This window comes from Saccoglossus kowalevskii, chromosome 11 (genome assembly GCF_978046115.1).
Source record: "Saccoglossus kowalevskii chromosome 11, keSacKowa6.1, whole genome shotgun sequence".
Lineage (NCBI taxonomy): Eukaryota > Metazoa > Hemichordata > Enteropneusta > Harrimaniidae > Saccoglossus > Saccoglossus kowalevskii.
In genome coordinates, this window is record NC_140651.1 from 32,314,113 (window position 1) to 32,329,759 (window position 15,647).

Here is a 15,647-nt window from a genome sequence, read left to right on the forward strand (position 1 = left end):
ATTTTAAGGAAGGATTTATTGCAGATTGGCGTGAGGGCACGTCGCATTCCTCCTGCGCCGCAAATTTGTATATATCGATGTTTACCTCGGGGATATATCATACCAAAATAAACGAAGGTACTACCGAGATTTGAACTCGGATCGCTGGATTCAAAGTCCAGAGTGCTCACCATTACACCATAGGACCTGTAATACTTCCTTCCAATATACATTTCTATGGTGAAAACAAACATTACTCAGAAAGATAAAAATCCTTTCAACTGAGATGAACGATGCAATTCGAATACATGTGCGTCACTCAGACATTGACACCTTCTCACGCATTATTATCATGAATGGTATTATTGTTTTAGCAACTGCCATCAGATGATGATTTTAAGGAAGGATTTATTACAGATTGGCATGACAGCACGTCGCATTCCTCCTGCGCCGCAAGTTTGTATATATCGATGTTTACCTCGGGGATATATCATACCAAAATAAACGAAGGTCCTACCGAGATTTGAACTCGGATCGCTGGATTCAGAGTCCAGAGTGCTAACCATTACACCATAAGACCTGTAATACTTATCAATATACATTTCTATGGTGAAAACAAACATTACTCAGAAAGATAAAAATCCTTTCAACTGAGATGAACGATGCAATTCGAATACATGTGCGTCACTCAGACATTGACACCTTCTCACGCATTGATATCATGAATGGTATTATTGTTTTAGGAACTGCCATCAGATGATGATTTTAAGGCAGGATTTTTTACAGATTGGCGTGAGGGCTCGTCGCATTCCTCCTGCGCCGCAAATGTGTATATATCGATGTTTATCTCGGCGATATATCATACCAAAATAAACGAAGGTCCTACCGAGATTTGAACTCGGATCGCTGGATTCAAAGTCCAGAGTGCTAACCATTACACCATAGGACCTGTAATACTTCTTTCGAATATACGTTTCTATGGTGAAAACAAACATTACTCAGAAAGATAATAATACTTTCAACTGAGATGACCGATGCAATTGGAATACCTGTGCGTCACTCAGACATTGACACCTTCTCACGCATTGATATCATGAATGGTATTATTGTTTTAGTAACTGCCATCAGATGATGATTTTAAGGAAGGATTTATTACAGATTGGCGTGAGGGCACGTCGCATTCCTCCTGCGCCGCAAGTTTGTATATATCGATGTTTACCTCGGGGATATATCATACCAAAATAAACAAAGGTACTACCGAGATTTGAATTCAGATCGCTGGATTCAAAGTCCAGAGTGTTAACCATTACACCATAGGACATGTAATACTTATCAATATACATTTCTATGGTGAAAACAAACATTACTCAGAAAGATAAAAATCCTTTCAACTGAGATGACCGATGCAATTGGAATACCTGTGCGTCACTCAGACATTGACACCTTCTCACGCATTGATATCATGAATGGTATTATTGTTTTAGGAACTGCCATCAGATGATGATTTTAAGGAAGGATTTATTACAGATTGGGGTGAGGGCACGTCGCATTCCTCCTGCGCCGCAAGTTTGTATATATCGATGTTTATCACGGCGATATATCATACCAAAATAAACGAAGATCCTACCGAGATTTGAACTCGGATCGCTGGATTTAAAGTCCAGAGTACTAACCATTACACCATAGGGCCTGTAATACTTCCTGCCAATATACATTTCTATGGTGAAAACAAACATTACTCAGAAAGATAAAAATCCTTTCAACCGAGATGACCGATGAATTTCGAATACTTGTGCGTCATTCAGACATTGACACCTTCTCACGCATTATTATCATGAATGGTATTATTGTTTTAGCAACTGCCATCAGATGATGATTTTAAGGAAGGATTTATTGCAGATTGGCGTGAGGGCACGTCGCATTCCTCCTGCGCCGCAAATTTGTATATATCGATGTTTACCTCGGGGATATATCATACCAAAATAAACGAAGGTACTACCGAGATTTGAACTCGGATCGCTGGATTCAAAGTCCAGAGTGCTCACCATTACACCATAGGACCTGTAATACTTCCTTCCAATATACATTTCTATGGTGAAAACAAACATTACTCAGAAAGATAAAAATCCTTTCAACTGAGATGAACGATGCAATTCGAATACATGTGCGTCACTCAGACATTGACACCTTCTCACGCATTATTATCATGAATGGTATTATTGTTTTAGCAACTGCCATCAGATGATGATTTTAAGGAAGGATTTATTACAGATTGGCATGACAGCACGTCGCATTCCTCCTGCGCCGCAAGTTTGTATATATCGATGTTTACCTCGGGGATATATCATACCAAAATAAACGAAGGTCCTACCGAGATTTGAACTCGGATCGCTGGATTCAGAGTCCAGAGTGCTAACCATTACACCATAAGACCTGTAATACTTATCAATATACATTTCTATGGTGAAAACAAACATTACTCAGAAAGATAAAAATCCTTTCAACTGAGATGAACGATGCAATTCGAATACATGTGCGTCACTCAGACATTGACACCTTCTCACGCATTGATATCATGAATGGTATTATTGTTTTAGGAACTGCCATCAGATGATGATTTTAAGGCAGGATTTTTTACAGATTGGCGTGAGGGCTCGTCGCATTCCTCCTGCGCCGCAAATGTGTATATATCGATGTTTATCTCGGCGATATATCATACCAAAATAAACGAAGGTCCTACCGAGATTTGAACTCGGATCGCTGGATTCAAAGTCCAGAGTGCTAACCATTACACCATAGGACCTGTAATACTTCTTTCGAATATACGTTTCTATGGTGAAAACAAACATTACTCAGAAAGATAATAATACTTTCAACTGAGATGACCGATGCAATTGGAATACCTGTGCGTCACTCAGACATTGACACCTTCTCACGCATTGATATCATGAATGGTATTATTGTTTTAGTAACTGCCATCAGATGATGATTTTAAGGAAGGATTTATTACAGATTGGCGTGAGGGCACGTCGCATTCCTCCTGCGCCGCAAGTTTGTATATATCGATGTTTATCTCGGCGATATATCATACCAAAATAAACGAAGATCCTACCGAGATTTGAACTCGGATCGCTGGATTTAATGTCCAGAGTACTAACCATTACACCATAGGGCCTGTAATACTTCCTGCCAGTATACATGTCTATGGTGAAAACAAACATTACTCAGAAAGATAAAAATCCTTTCAACTGAGATGAACGATGCAATTCGAAAACATGTGCGTCACTCAGACATGGACACCTTCTCACGCATTGATATCATGAATGGTATTATTGTTTTAGGAACTGCCATCAGATGATGATTTTAAGGAAGGATTTATTACAGATTGGCGTGATGGCACGTCGCATTCCACCTGCGCCGCAAGTTTGTATATATCGATATTTATCTCGGCGATATATCATACCAAAATAAACGAAGGTCCTACAGAGTTTTGAACTCGGATCGCTGGATTCAAAGTCCAGATTGCTGATCATTACACCATAGGACTTGTATTACTTGCTTCCAATATACATTTCTATGGTGAAAACAAACATTACTCAGAAAGATAAAAATCCTTTCAACTGAGATGACCGATGCAATTCGAATACCTGTGCGTCACTCAGACATTGACACCTTCTCACGCATTGATATCATGAATGGTATTACTGCTTTAGGAACTGCGATCAGATGATGATTTTAAGGAAGGATTTATTACAGATTGGCGTGAGGGCACGTCGCATTCCTCCTGCGCCGCAAGTGTGTATATATCGATGTTTATCTCGGCGATATATCATACCAAAATAAACGAAGGTACTACCGAGATTTGAACTCGGATCGCTGGATTCAAAGTCCAGAGTGCTAACCATTACACCATAGGACCTGTAATACTTCCTGCCAATATACATTTCTATGGTGAAAACAAACATTACTCAGAAAGATAAAAATCATTTCAACTGAGATGACCGATGCAATTCGAATACCTGTACGTCACTCAGACATTGACACCTTCTCACGCATTATTATCATGAATGGTATTATTGTTTTAGCAACTGCCATCAGATGATGATTTTAAGGAAGGATTTATTACAGATTGGCGTGAGGGCACGTCGCATTCCTCCTGCGCCGCAAGTTTGTATATATCGATGTTTACCTCGGGGATATATCATACCAAAATAAACAAAGGTCCTACCGAGATTTGAACTCGGATCGCTGGATTCAGAGTCCAGAGTGCTAACCATTACACCATAAGACCTGTAATACTTATCAATATACATTTCTATGGTGAAAACAAACATTACTCAGAAAGATAAAAATCCTTTCAACTGAGATGAACGATGCAATTCGAATACATGTGCGTCACTCAGACATTGACACCTTCTCACGCATTGATATCATGAATGGTATTATTGTTTTAGGAACTGCCATCAGATGATGATTTTAAGGCAGGATTTTTTACAGATTGGCGTGAGGGCTCGTCCCATTCCTCCTGCGCCGCAAATGTGTATATATCGATGTTTATCTCGGCGATATATCATACCAAAATAAACGAAGGTCCTACCGAGATTTGAACTCGGATCGCTGGATTCAAAGTACAGAGTGCTAACCATTACACCATAGGACCTGTAATACTTCTTTCGAATATACGTTTCTATGGTGAAAACAAACATTACTCAGAAAGATAATAATACTTTCAACTGAGATGACCGATGCAATTGGAATACCTGTGCGTCACTCAGACATTGACACCTTCTCACGCATTGATATCATGAATGGTATTATTGTTTTAGTAACTGCCATCAGATGATGATTTTAAGGAAGGATTTATTACAGATTGGCGTGAGGGCACGTCGCATTCCTCCTGCGCCGCAAGTTTGTATATATCGATGTTTATCTCGGCGATATATCATACCAAAATAAACGAAGATCCTACCGAGATTTGAACTCGGATCGCTGGATTTAATGTCCAGAGTACTAACCATTACACCATAGGGCCTGTAATACTTCCTGCCAGTATACATGTCTATGGTGAAAACAAACATTACTCAGAAAGATAAAAATCCTTTCAACTGAGATGAACGATGCAATTCGAAAACATGTGCGTCACTCAGACATGGACACCTTCTCACGCATTGATATCATGAATGGTATTATTGTTTTAGGAACTGCCATCAGATGATGATTTTAAGGAAGGATTTATTACAGATTGGCGTGATGGCACGTCGCATTCCTCCTGCGCCGCAAGTTTGTATATATCGATATTTATCTCGGCGATATATCATACCAAAATAAACGAAGGTCCTACAGAGTTTTGAACTCGGATCGCTGGATTCAAAGTCCAGATTGCTGATCATTACACCATAGGACTTGTATTACTTGCTTCCAATATACATTTCTATGGTGAAAACAAACATTACTCAGAAAGATAAAAATCCTTTCAACTGAGATGACCGATGCAATTCGAATACCTGTGCGTCACTCAGACATTGACACCTTCTCACGCATTGATATCATGAATGGTATTACTGCTTTAGGAACTGCGATCAGATGATGATTTTAAGGAAGGATTTATTACAGATTGGCGTGAGGGCACGTCGCATTCCTCCTGCGCCGCAAGTGTGTATATATCGATGTTTATCTCGGCGATATATCATACCAAAATAAACGAAGGTACTACCGAGATTTGAACTCGGATCGCTGGATTCAAAGTCCAGAGTGCTAACCATTACACCATAGGACCTGTAATACTTCCTGCCAATATACATTTCTATGGTGAAAACAAACATTACTCAGAAAGATAAAAATCATTTCAACTGAGATGACCGATGCAATTCGAATACCTGTACGTCACTCAGACATTGACACCGTCTCACGCATTGATATCATGAAAGGTATTATTGTTTTAGCAACTGCCATCAGATGATGATTTTAAGGCAGGATTTTTTACAGATTGGCGTGAGGGCAAGTCGCATTCCTCCTGCGCCGCAAGTGTGTATATATCGATGTTTATCTCGGCGATATATCATACCAAAATAAACGAAGGTACTACCGAGATTTGAACTTGGATCGCTGGATTCAAAGTCCAGAGTGCTAACCATTACACCATAGGGCCTGTAATACTTCCTGCCAATATACATTTCTATGGTGAAAACAAACATTACTCAGAAAGATAAAAATCCTTTCAACTGAGATGACCGATGAATTTCGAATACCTGTGCGTCATTCAGACATTGACACCTTCTCACGCATTATTATCATGAATGGTATTATTGTTTTAGCAACTGCCATCAGATGATGATTTTAAGGAAGGATTTATTACAGATTGGCATGAGGGAACGTCGCATTCCTCCTGCGCCGCAAGTTTGTATATATCGATGTTTACCTCGGGGATATATCATACCAAAATAAACGAAGGTCCTACCGAGATTTGAACTCGGATCGCTGGATTCAGAGTCCAGAGTGCTAACCATTACACCATAGGACCTGTAATACTTTTCAATATACATTTCTATGGTGAAAACAAACATTACTCAGAAAGATAAAAATCCTTTCAACTGAGATGACCGATGCAATTCGAATACCTGTGCGTCACTCAGACATGGACACCGTCTCACGCATTGATATCATGAAAGGTATTATTGTTTCAGCAACTGCCATCAGATGATGATTTTAAGGAAGGATTTATTACAGATTGGCGTGAAGGCACGTCGCATTCCTCCTGCGCCGCAAGTTTATATATATCGATGTTTACCTCGTGGATATATCATACCAAAATAAACGAAGGTACTACCGAGATTTGAACTCGGATCGCTGGATTCAGAGTCCAGAGTGCTAACCATTACACCATAGGACCTGTAATACTTTTCAATATACATTTCTATGGTGAAAACAAACATTACTCAGAAAGATAAAAATCCTTTCAACTGAGATGACCGATGCAATTCGAATACCTGTGCGTCACTCAGACATGGACACCGTCTCACGCATTGATATCATGAAAGGTATTATTGTTTCAGCAACTGCCATCAGATGATGATTTTAAGGAAGGATTTATTACAGATTGGCGTGAGGGCACGTCGCATTCCTCCTGCGCCGCAAGTTTATATATATCGATGTTTACCTCGTGGATATATCATACCAAAATAAACGAAGGTACTACCGAGATTTGAACTCGGATCGCTGGATTCAAAGTCCAGAGTGCTCACCATTACACCATAGGACTTGTAATACCTCCTTCCAATATACATTTCTATGGTGAAAACAAACATTACTCAGAAAGATAAAAATCCTTTCAACTGAGATGAATGATGCAATTCGAATACATGTGCGTCACTCAGACATTGACACCTTCTCACGCATTGATATCATGAATGGTATTATTGTTTTAGGAACTGCCATCAGATGATGATTTTAAGGCAGGATTTTTTACAGATTGGCGTGAGGGCACGTCGCATTCCTCCTGCGCCGCAAGTGTGTATATATCGATGTTTATCTCGGCGATATATCATACCAAAATAAACGAAGGTCCTACCGAGATTTGAACTCGGATCGCTGGATTCAAAATCCAGAGTGCTAACCATTACACCATAGGAACTGTAATACTTCTTTCGAATATACGTTTCTATGGTGAAAACAAACATTACTCAGAAAGATAATAATCCTTTCAACTGAGATGACCGATGCAATTGGAATACCTGTGCGTCACTCAGACATTGACACCTTCTCACGCATTGATATCATGAATGGTATTATTGTTTTAGGAACTGCCATCAGATGATGATTTTAAGGAAGGATTTATTACAGATTGGCGTGAGGGCACGTCGCATTCCTCCTGCGCCGCAAGTTTGTATATATCGATGTTTATCTCGGCGATATATCATACCAAAATAAACGAAGGTACTACCGAGATTTGAACTCGGATCGCTGGATTGAAAGTCCAGAGTGCTCACCATTACACCATAGGACTTGTAATACTTCCTTCCAATATACATTTCTATGGTGAAAACAAACATTACTCAGAAAGATAAAAATCCTTTCAACTGAGATGACCAATGCATTATGAATACCTGTGCGTCACTCAGACATTGACACCTTCTCGCGCATTGATATCATTATGGTATTATTGTTTTAGCAACTGCCATCAGATGATGATTTTAAGGAAGGATTTATTACAGATTGGCATGAGGGCACGTCGCATTCCTCCTGCGCCGCAAGTTTGTATATATCGATGTTTACCTCGGGGATATATCATACCAAAATAAACGAAGGTCCTACCGAGATTTGAACTCGAATCGCTGGATTCAGAGTCCAGAGTGCTAACCATTACACCATAGGACCTGTAATAATTTTCAATATACATTTCTATGGTGAAAACAAACATTACTCAGAAGGATAAAAATCCTTTCAACTGAGATGACCAATGCATTATGAATACCTGTGCGTCACTCAGACATTGACACCTTCTCGCGCATTGATATCATTATGGTATTATTGTTTTAGCAACTGCCATCAGATGATGATTTTAAGGAAGGATTTATTGCAGATTGGCGTGAAGGCACGTCGCATTCCTCCTGCGCTGAAAGTTTGTATATCTTGGCGGTGTATTATATCAAAATTAACGAAGGTCCTACCGAGATTTGAACTCAGATCGCTGGATTCAAAGTCCAGAGTGCTCACCATTACACCATAGGACTTGTAATACTTCCTTTCATTATACATTTCTATGGTGAAAACAAACATTACTCAGAAAGATAAAAATCCTTTCAACTGAGATGAACGATGCAATTCGAATACATGTGCGTCACTCAGACATTGACACCGTCTCACGCATTGATATCATGAATGGTATTATTGTTTTAGCAACTGCCATCAGATGATGATTTTAAGGAAGGATTTATTACAGATTGGCGTGAGGGCACGTCGCATTCCTCCTGCGCCGCAAGTTTGTATATATCGATGTTTATCTCGGCGATATATCATACCAAAATAAACGAATATCCTACCGAGATTTGAACTCGGATCGCTGGATTTAAAGTACAGAGTGCTAACCATTACACCATAGGACGTGTAATACTTCTTTCCAATATACGTTTCTATGGTGAAAACAAACATTACTCAGAATGATAAAAATACTTTCAACTGCGATGACCGATGCATTTCGAATACCTGGGCGTCACTCAGACATTGACACCTTCTCACGTATTGATATCATGAATGGTATTATTGTTTTAGCAACTGCCATCAGATGATGATTTAAAGGAAGATTTATTACAGATTGGCGTGAGGTCACGTCGCATTCCTCCTGCGCCGCAAGTTTGTATATATCGATGTTTATCTCGGCGATATATCATACCAAAATAACCGAAGGTCCCACTGAGATTTGAACTCGGATCGCTGGATTCAAAGTCCAGAGTGCTAACCACTACACCATAGGGCCTGTAATACTTCCTTCCAATATACATTTCTATGGTGAAAACAAACATTACTCAGAAAGATAAAAATCTTTCAACTGAGATGACCGATGCAATTCGAATACCTGTGCGTCACTCAGACATTGACACCTTCTCACGCATTGATATCATGAATGGTATTACTGTTTTAGGAACTGCCATCAGATGATGATTTTAAGGAAGGATTTATTACAGATTGGCGTGAGGGCACGTCGCATTCCTCCTGCGCCGCAAGTTTGTATATATCGATGTTTATCGAGGCGATATATTATACCAAAATAAACGAAGGTCCTACCGAGATTTGAACTCGGATCGCTGGATTCAGAGTTCAGAATGCTAACCATTACACCATAGGACCTGTAATACTTCCTTCCAATATACATTTCTATGGTGAAAACAAACATTACTTAAAAAGATAAAAATCCTTTCAACTGAGATGAACGATGCAATTCGAATACATGTGCGTCACTCAGACATTGACACCTTCTCACGCATTGATATCATGAATGGTATTATTGTTTTAGGAACTGCCATCAGATGATGATTTTAAGGAAGGATTTATTACAGATTGGCATGAGGGCACGTCGCATTCCTCCTGCGCCGCAAGTTTGTATATATCGATGTTTACCTCGGGGATATATCATACCAAAATAAACGAAGGTCCTACCGAGATTTGAACTCGGATCGCTGGATTCAAAGTCCAGAGTGCTCACCATTACACCATAGGACTTGTAATACCTCCTTCCAATATACATTTCTATGGTGAAAACAAACATTACTCAGAAAGATAAAAATCCTTTCAACTGAGATGAACGATGCAATTCGAATACATGTGCGTCACTCAGACATTGACACCTTCTCACGCATTGATATCATGAATGGTATTATTGTTTTAGGAACTGCCATCAGATGATGATTTTAAGGAAGGATTTATTACAGATTGGCGTGAGGGCACGTCGCATTCCTCCTGCGCCGCAAGTTTGTATATATCGATGTTTATCTCGGCGATATATCATACCATAATAAACGAAGGTACTACCGAGATTTGAACTCGGATCGCTGGATTCAAAGTCCAGAGTGCTCACCATTACACCATAGGACTTGTAATACTTCCTTCCAATATACATTTCTATGGTGAAAACAAACATTACTCAGAAAGATAAAAATCCTTTCAACTGAGATGACCAATGCATTATGAATACCTGTGCGTCACTCAGACATTGACACCTTCTCGCGCATTGATATCATTATGGTATTATTGTTTTAGCAACTGCCATCAGATGATGATTTAAAGGAAGATTTATTACAGATTGGCGTGAGGTCACGTCGCATTCCTCCTGCGCCGCAAGTTTGTATATATCGATGTTTATCTCGGCGATATATCATACCAAAATAACCGAAGGTCCCACTGAGATTTGAACTCGGATCGCTGGATTCAAAGTCCAGAGTGCTAACCACTACACCATAGGGCCTGTAATACTTCCTTCCAATATACATTTCTATGGTGAAAACAAACATTACTCAGAAAGATAAAAATCTTTCAACTGAGATGACCGATGCAATTCGAATACCTGTGCGTCACTCAGACATTGACACCTTCTCACGCATTGATATCATGAATGGTATTACTGTTTTAGGAACTGCCATCAGATGATGATTTTAAGGAAGGATTTATTACAGATTGGCGTGAGGGCACGTCGCATTCCTCCTGCGCCGCAAGTTTGTATATATCGATGTTTATCGAGGCGATATATTATACCAAAATAAACGAAGGTCCTACCGAGATTTGAACTCGGATCGCTGGATTCAGAGTTCAGAATGCTAACCATTACACCATAGGACCTGTAATACTTCCTTCCAATATACATTTCTATGGTGAAAACAAACATTACTTAAAAAGATAAAAATCCTTTCAACTGAGATGAACGATGCAATTCGAATACATGTGCGTCACTCAGACATTGACACCTTCTCACGCATTGATATCATGAATGGTATTATTGTTTTAGGAACTGCCATCAGATGATGATTTTAAGGAAGGATTTATTACAGATTGGCATGAGGGCACGTCGCATTCCTCCTGCGCCGCAAGTTTGTATATATCGATGTTTACCTCGGGGATATATCATACCAAAATAAACGAAGGTCCTACCGAGATTTGAACTCGGATCGCTGGATTCAAAGTCCAGAGTGCTCACCATTACACCATAGGACTTGTAATACCTCCTTCCAATATACATTTCTATGGTGAAAACAAACATTACTCAGAAAGATAAAAATCCTTTCAACTGAGATGAACGATGCAATTCGAATACATGTGCGTCACTCAGACATTGACACCTTCTCACGCATTGATATCATGAATGGTATTATTGTTTTAGGAACTGCCATCAGATGATGATTTTAAGGCAGGATTTTTTACAGATTGGCGTGAGGGCACGTCGCATTCCTCCTGCGCCGCAAGTGTGTATATATCGATGTTTATCTCGGCGATATATCATACCAAAATAAACGAAGGTCCTACCGAGATTTGAACTCGGATCGCTGGATTCAAAATCCAGAGTGCTAACCATTACACCATAGGAACTGTAATACTTCTTTCGAATATACGTTTCTATGGTGAAAACAAACATTACTCAGAAAGATAATAATCCTTTCAACTGAGATGACCGATGCAATTGGAATACCTGTGCGTCACTCAGACATTGACACCTTCTCACGCATTGATATCATGAATGGTATTATTGTTTTAGGAACTGCCATCAGATGATGATTTTAAGGAAGGATTTATTACAGATTGGCGTGAGGGCACGTCGCATTCCTCCTGCGCCGCAAGTTTGTATATATCGATGTTTATCTCGGCGATATATCATACCATAATAAACGAAGGTACTACCGAGATTTGAACTCGGATCGCTGGATTCAAAGTCCAGAGTGCTCACCATTACACCATAGGACTTGTAATACTTCCTTCCAATATACATTTCTATGGTGAAAACAAACATTACTCAGAAAGATAAAAATCCTTTCAACTGAGATGAACGATGCAATTCGAATACATGTGCGTCACTCAGACATTGACACCTTCTCACGCATTGATATCATGAATGGTATTATTGTTTTAGGAACTGCCATCAGATGATGATTTTAAGGAAGGATTTATTACAGATTGGCGTGAGGGCACGTCGCATTCCTCCTGCGCCGCAAGTTTGTATATATCGATGTTTACCTCGGGGATATATCATACCAAAATAAACGAAGGTCCTACCGAGATTTGAACTCTGATCGCTGGATTCAGAGTCCAGAGTGCTAATCATTACACCATAGGACCTGTAATACTTTTCAATATACATTTCTATGGTGAAAACAAACATTACTCAGAAAGATAAAAATCCTTTCAACTGAGATGACCGATGCAATTCGAATACCTGTGTGTCACTCAGACATTGACACCTTCTCACGCATTGATATCATGAAAAGTATTATTGTTTTAGCAAGTGCCATCAGATGATGATTTTATGGAAGGATTTATTACAGATTGGCGTGAGGGCACGTCGCATTCCTCCTGCGCCGCAAGTTTGTATATATCGATGATTACCTCGGAGATATATCATACCAAAATAAACGAACGTACTACCGAGATTTGAACTCGGATCACTGGATTCAAAGTCCAGAGTGCTCACCATTACACCATAGGACATGTAATACTTCCTTCCAATATACATTTCTATGGTGAAAACAAACATTACTCAGAAAAATAAAAATCCTTTCAACTGAGATGAACTATGCAATTCGAATACCTGTGCGTCACTCAGACATTGACACCGTCTCACGCATTGATATCATGAATGGTATTATTGTTTTAGGAACTGCCATCAGATGATGATTTTAAGGAAGGATTTATTACAGATTGGCGTGAGGGCACGTCGCATTCCTCCTGCGCCGCAAGTTTGTATATATCGATGTTTATCGAGGCGATATATTATACCAAAATAAACGAAGGTCCTACCGAGATTTGAACTCCGATCGCTGGATTCAGAGTCCAGAATGCTAACCATTACACCATAGGAACTGTAATACTTCCTTCCAATATACATTTCTATGGTGAAAACAAACATTACTTAGAAAGATAAAAATCCTTTCAACTGAGATGAACGATGCAATTCGAATACATATGCGTCACTCAGACATTGACACCTTCTCACGCATTGATATCATGAATGGTATTATTGTTTTAGGAACTGCCATCAGATGATGATTTTAAGGAAGGATTTATTACAGATTGGCGTGAGGGCACGTCGCATTCCTCCTGCGCCGCAAGTTTGTATATATCGATGTTTATCTCGGCGATATATCATACCAAAATAAACGAAGATCCTACCGAGATTTGAAGTCGGATCGCTGGATTTAATGTCCAGAGTACTAACCATTACACCATAGGGCCTGTAATACTTACTGCCAATATACATTTCTATGGTGAAAACAAACATTACTCAGAAAGATAAAAATCCATTCAACTGAGATGACCGATGAATTTCGAATACCTGTGCGTCATTCAGACATTGACACCTTCTCACGCATTAATATCATGAATGGTATTATTGTTTTAGCAACTGCCATCAGATGATGATTTTAAGGAAGGATTTATTACAGATTGGCGTGAGGGCACGTCGCATTCCTCCTGCGCCGCAAGTTTGTATATATCGATATTTATCTCGGCGATATATCATACCAAAATAAACGAAGGTCCTAAAGAGATTTGAACTCGGATCGCTGGATTCAAAGTCCAGAGTGCTGACCATTACACCATAGGACTTGTAATACTTCCTTATAATATACATTTCTATGGTGAAAACAAATATTACTCAGAAAGATAAAAATCCTTTCAACTGAGATGACCGATGCAATTCGAATACCTGTGCGTCACTCAGACATTGACACCTTCTCACGCATTGATATCATGAATGGTATTCTTGTTTTAGCAACTGCCCTCAGATGATGATTTTTAAGAAGGATTTATTACAGATTGGAGTGAGGGCACGTCACATTCCTCCTGCGCCGCAAGTTTGTATATATCGATGTTTATCTCGGCGATATATCATATCAAAATAAACGAAGGTCCTAACGAGATTTGAAATCGGATCGCTGGATTCAAAGTCCAGAGTGCTAACCATTACACAGTAGGACCTGTAATACTTCCTTCCTTTATACATTTCTATGGTGAAAACAAACATTACTCAGAAAGATAAAAATCCTTTCAACTGAGATGACCAATGCATTTCGAATACATGTGCGTCACTCAGACATTGACACCATCTCTCGCATTGATATCATGAATGGTATTATTGTTTTAGCAACTGCCCTCAGATGATGATTTTTAGGAAGGATTTATTACAGATTGGAGTGAGGGCACGTCGCATTCCTCCTGCGCCGCAAGTTTGTATATATCGATGTTTAACTCGACGATATATCATACCAAAAAAACGAATGTCCTACCGAGATTTGAACTCGGATCGCTGGATTCAGAGTCCAGAGTGCTAAACATTACACGTAGAGCCTGTAATACTTCCTTCCAATATACATTTCTATGGTGAAAACAAACATTACTCAGAAAGATAAAATTCCTTTCAACTGAGATGACCGATGCAATTCGAATACCTGTGCGTCACTCAGACATTGGCACCGTCTCACGCATTGATATCATGAATGGTATTATTGTTTTAGGAACTGCCATCAGATGACAATTTTAAGGAAGGATTTATTACAGATTGGCGTGAGGGCACGTCGCATTCCTCCTGCGCCGCAAATTTGTATATATCGATGTTTATCGAGGCGATATATTATACCAAAAAAAAACGAAGGTCCTACCGAGATTTGAACTCGGATCGCTGCATTCAGAGTCCAGTGTGCTAACCATTACACCATAGGACCTGTAATACTTCCTTCCAATATACATTTCTATAGTGAAAACAAACATTACTTAGAAAGATAAAAATCCTATCAACTGAGATGAACGATGCAATTCGAATACATGTGCGTCACTCAGACATTGACACCTTCTCACGCATTGATATCATGAATGGTATTATTGTTTTAGGAACTGCCATCAGATGATGATTTTAAGGCAGGATTTTTTACAGATTGGCGTGAGGGCACGTCGCATTCCTCCTGCCCGGCAAGTGT

General features: G+C 39.4%; 24 non-coding genes across 24 annotated transcripts; all 24 read right to left on the bottom strand.

Moving 5' to 3' along the window:
- Positions 1 to 115: 115 nt before the first annotated feature.
- TRNAQ-UUG (transfer RNA glutamine (anticodon UUG)) lies at positions 116 to 187 on the bottom strand. The gene has a single exon. It is a non-coding gene; the product is annotated as a tRNA-Gln (tRNA).
- Positions 188 to 487: 300 nt separating this feature from the next.
- On the bottom strand, positions 488 to 559 carry TRNAQ-CUG (transfer RNA glutamine (anticodon CUG)). The gene has a single exon. It is a non-coding gene; the product is annotated as a tRNA-Gln (tRNA).
- Positions 560 to 856: 297 nt separating this feature from the next.
- TRNAQ-UUG (transfer RNA glutamine (anticodon UUG)) lies at positions 857 to 928 on the bottom strand. Its single transcript has one exon. It is a non-coding gene; the product is annotated as a tRNA-Gln (tRNA).
- A 1,041-nt stretch (positions 929 to 1,969) lies between these two features.
- On the bottom strand, positions 1,970 to 2,041 carry TRNAQ-UUG (transfer RNA glutamine (anticodon UUG)). Its single transcript has one exon. It is a non-coding gene; the product is annotated as a tRNA-Gln (tRNA).
- A 300-nt stretch (positions 2,042 to 2,341) lies between these two features.
- Positions 2,342 to 2,413, bottom strand: TRNAQ-CUG (transfer RNA glutamine (anticodon CUG)). The gene has a single exon. It is a non-coding gene; the product is annotated as a tRNA-Gln (tRNA).
- A 297-nt stretch (positions 2,414 to 2,710) lies between these two features.
- On the bottom strand, positions 2,711 to 2,782 carry TRNAQ-UUG (transfer RNA glutamine (anticodon UUG)). The gene has a single exon. It is a non-coding gene; the product is annotated as a tRNA-Gln (tRNA).
- A 1,044-nt stretch (positions 2,783 to 3,826) lies between these two features.
- On the bottom strand, positions 3,827 to 3,898 carry TRNAQ-UUG (transfer RNA glutamine (anticodon UUG)). The gene has a single exon. It is a non-coding gene; the product is annotated as a tRNA-Gln (tRNA).
- Positions 3,899 to 4,198: 300 nt separating this feature from the next.
- On the bottom strand, positions 4,199 to 4,270 carry TRNAQ-CUG (transfer RNA glutamine (anticodon CUG)). Its single transcript has one exon. It is a non-coding gene; the product is annotated as a tRNA-Gln (tRNA).
- A 297-nt stretch (positions 4,271 to 4,567) lies between these two features.
- TRNAQ-UUG (transfer RNA glutamine (anticodon UUG)) lies at positions 4,568 to 4,639 on the bottom strand. The gene has a single exon. It is a non-coding gene; the product is annotated as a tRNA-Gln (tRNA).
- A 1,044-nt stretch (positions 4,640 to 5,683) lies between these two features.
- On the bottom strand, positions 5,684 to 5,755 carry TRNAQ-UUG (transfer RNA glutamine (anticodon UUG)). The gene has a single exon. It is a non-coding gene; the product is annotated as a tRNA-Gln (tRNA).
- Positions 5,756 to 6,427: 672 nt separating this feature from the next.
- TRNAQ-CUG (transfer RNA glutamine (anticodon CUG)) lies at positions 6,428 to 6,499 on the bottom strand. Its single transcript has one exon. It is a non-coding gene; the product is annotated as a tRNA-Gln (tRNA).
- Positions 6,500 to 6,796: 297 nt separating this feature from the next.
- Positions 6,797 to 6,868, bottom strand: TRNAQ-CUG (transfer RNA glutamine (anticodon CUG)). Its single transcript has one exon. It is a non-coding gene; the product is annotated as a tRNA-Gln (tRNA).
- A 669-nt stretch (positions 6,869 to 7,537) lies between these two features.
- On the bottom strand, positions 7,538 to 7,609 carry TRNAQ-UUG (transfer RNA glutamine (anticodon UUG)). Its single transcript has one exon. It is a non-coding gene; the product is annotated as a tRNA-Gln (tRNA).
- Positions 7,610 to 8,280: 671 nt separating this feature from the next.
- Positions 8,281 to 8,352, bottom strand: TRNAQ-CUG (transfer RNA glutamine (anticodon CUG)). Its single transcript has one exon. It is a non-coding gene; the product is annotated as a tRNA-Gln (tRNA).
- Positions 8,353 to 8,636: 284 nt separating this feature from the next.
- Positions 8,637 to 8,708, bottom strand: TRNAQ-UUG (transfer RNA glutamine (anticodon UUG)). The gene has a single exon. It is a non-coding gene; the product is annotated as a tRNA-Gln (tRNA).
- Positions 8,709 to 9,379: 671 nt separating this feature from the next.
- Positions 9,380 to 9,451, bottom strand: TRNAQ-UUG (transfer RNA glutamine (anticodon UUG)). The gene has a single exon. It is a non-coding gene; the product is annotated as a tRNA-Gln (tRNA).
- A 299-nt stretch (positions 9,452 to 9,750) lies between these two features.
- On the bottom strand, positions 9,751 to 9,822 carry TRNAQ-CUG (transfer RNA glutamine (anticodon CUG)). Its single transcript has one exon. It is a non-coding gene; the product is annotated as a tRNA-Gln (tRNA).
- Positions 9,823 to 10,122: 300 nt separating this feature from the next.
- TRNAQ-UUG (transfer RNA glutamine (anticodon UUG)) lies at positions 10,123 to 10,194 on the bottom strand. The gene has a single exon. It is a non-coding gene; the product is annotated as a tRNA-Gln (tRNA).
- A 670-nt stretch (positions 10,195 to 10,864) lies between these two features.
- Positions 10,865 to 10,936, bottom strand: TRNAQ-UUG (transfer RNA glutamine (anticodon UUG)). Its single transcript has one exon. It is a non-coding gene; the product is annotated as a tRNA-Gln (tRNA).
- A 299-nt stretch (positions 10,937 to 11,235) lies between these two features.
- On the bottom strand, positions 11,236 to 11,307 carry TRNAQ-CUG (transfer RNA glutamine (anticodon CUG)). Its single transcript has one exon. It is a non-coding gene; the product is annotated as a tRNA-Gln (tRNA).
- Positions 11,308 to 11,607: 300 nt separating this feature from the next.
- Positions 11,608 to 11,679, bottom strand: TRNAQ-UUG (transfer RNA glutamine (anticodon UUG)). Its single transcript has one exon. It is a non-coding gene; the product is annotated as a tRNA-Gln (tRNA).
- A 300-nt stretch (positions 11,680 to 11,979) lies between these two features.
- Positions 11,980 to 12,051, bottom strand: TRNAQ-UUG (transfer RNA glutamine (anticodon UUG)). The gene has a single exon. It is a non-coding gene; the product is annotated as a tRNA-Gln (tRNA).
- A 672-nt stretch (positions 12,052 to 12,723) lies between these two features.
- Positions 12,724 to 12,795, bottom strand: TRNAQ-CUG (transfer RNA glutamine (anticodon CUG)). The gene has a single exon. It is a non-coding gene; the product is annotated as a tRNA-Gln (tRNA).
- Positions 12,796 to 15,323: 2,528 nt separating this feature from the next.
- On the bottom strand, positions 15,324 to 15,395 carry TRNAQ-CUG (transfer RNA glutamine (anticodon CUG)). Its single transcript has one exon. It is a non-coding gene; the product is annotated as a tRNA-Gln (tRNA).
- Positions 15,396 to 15,647: the final 252 nt, after the last annotated feature.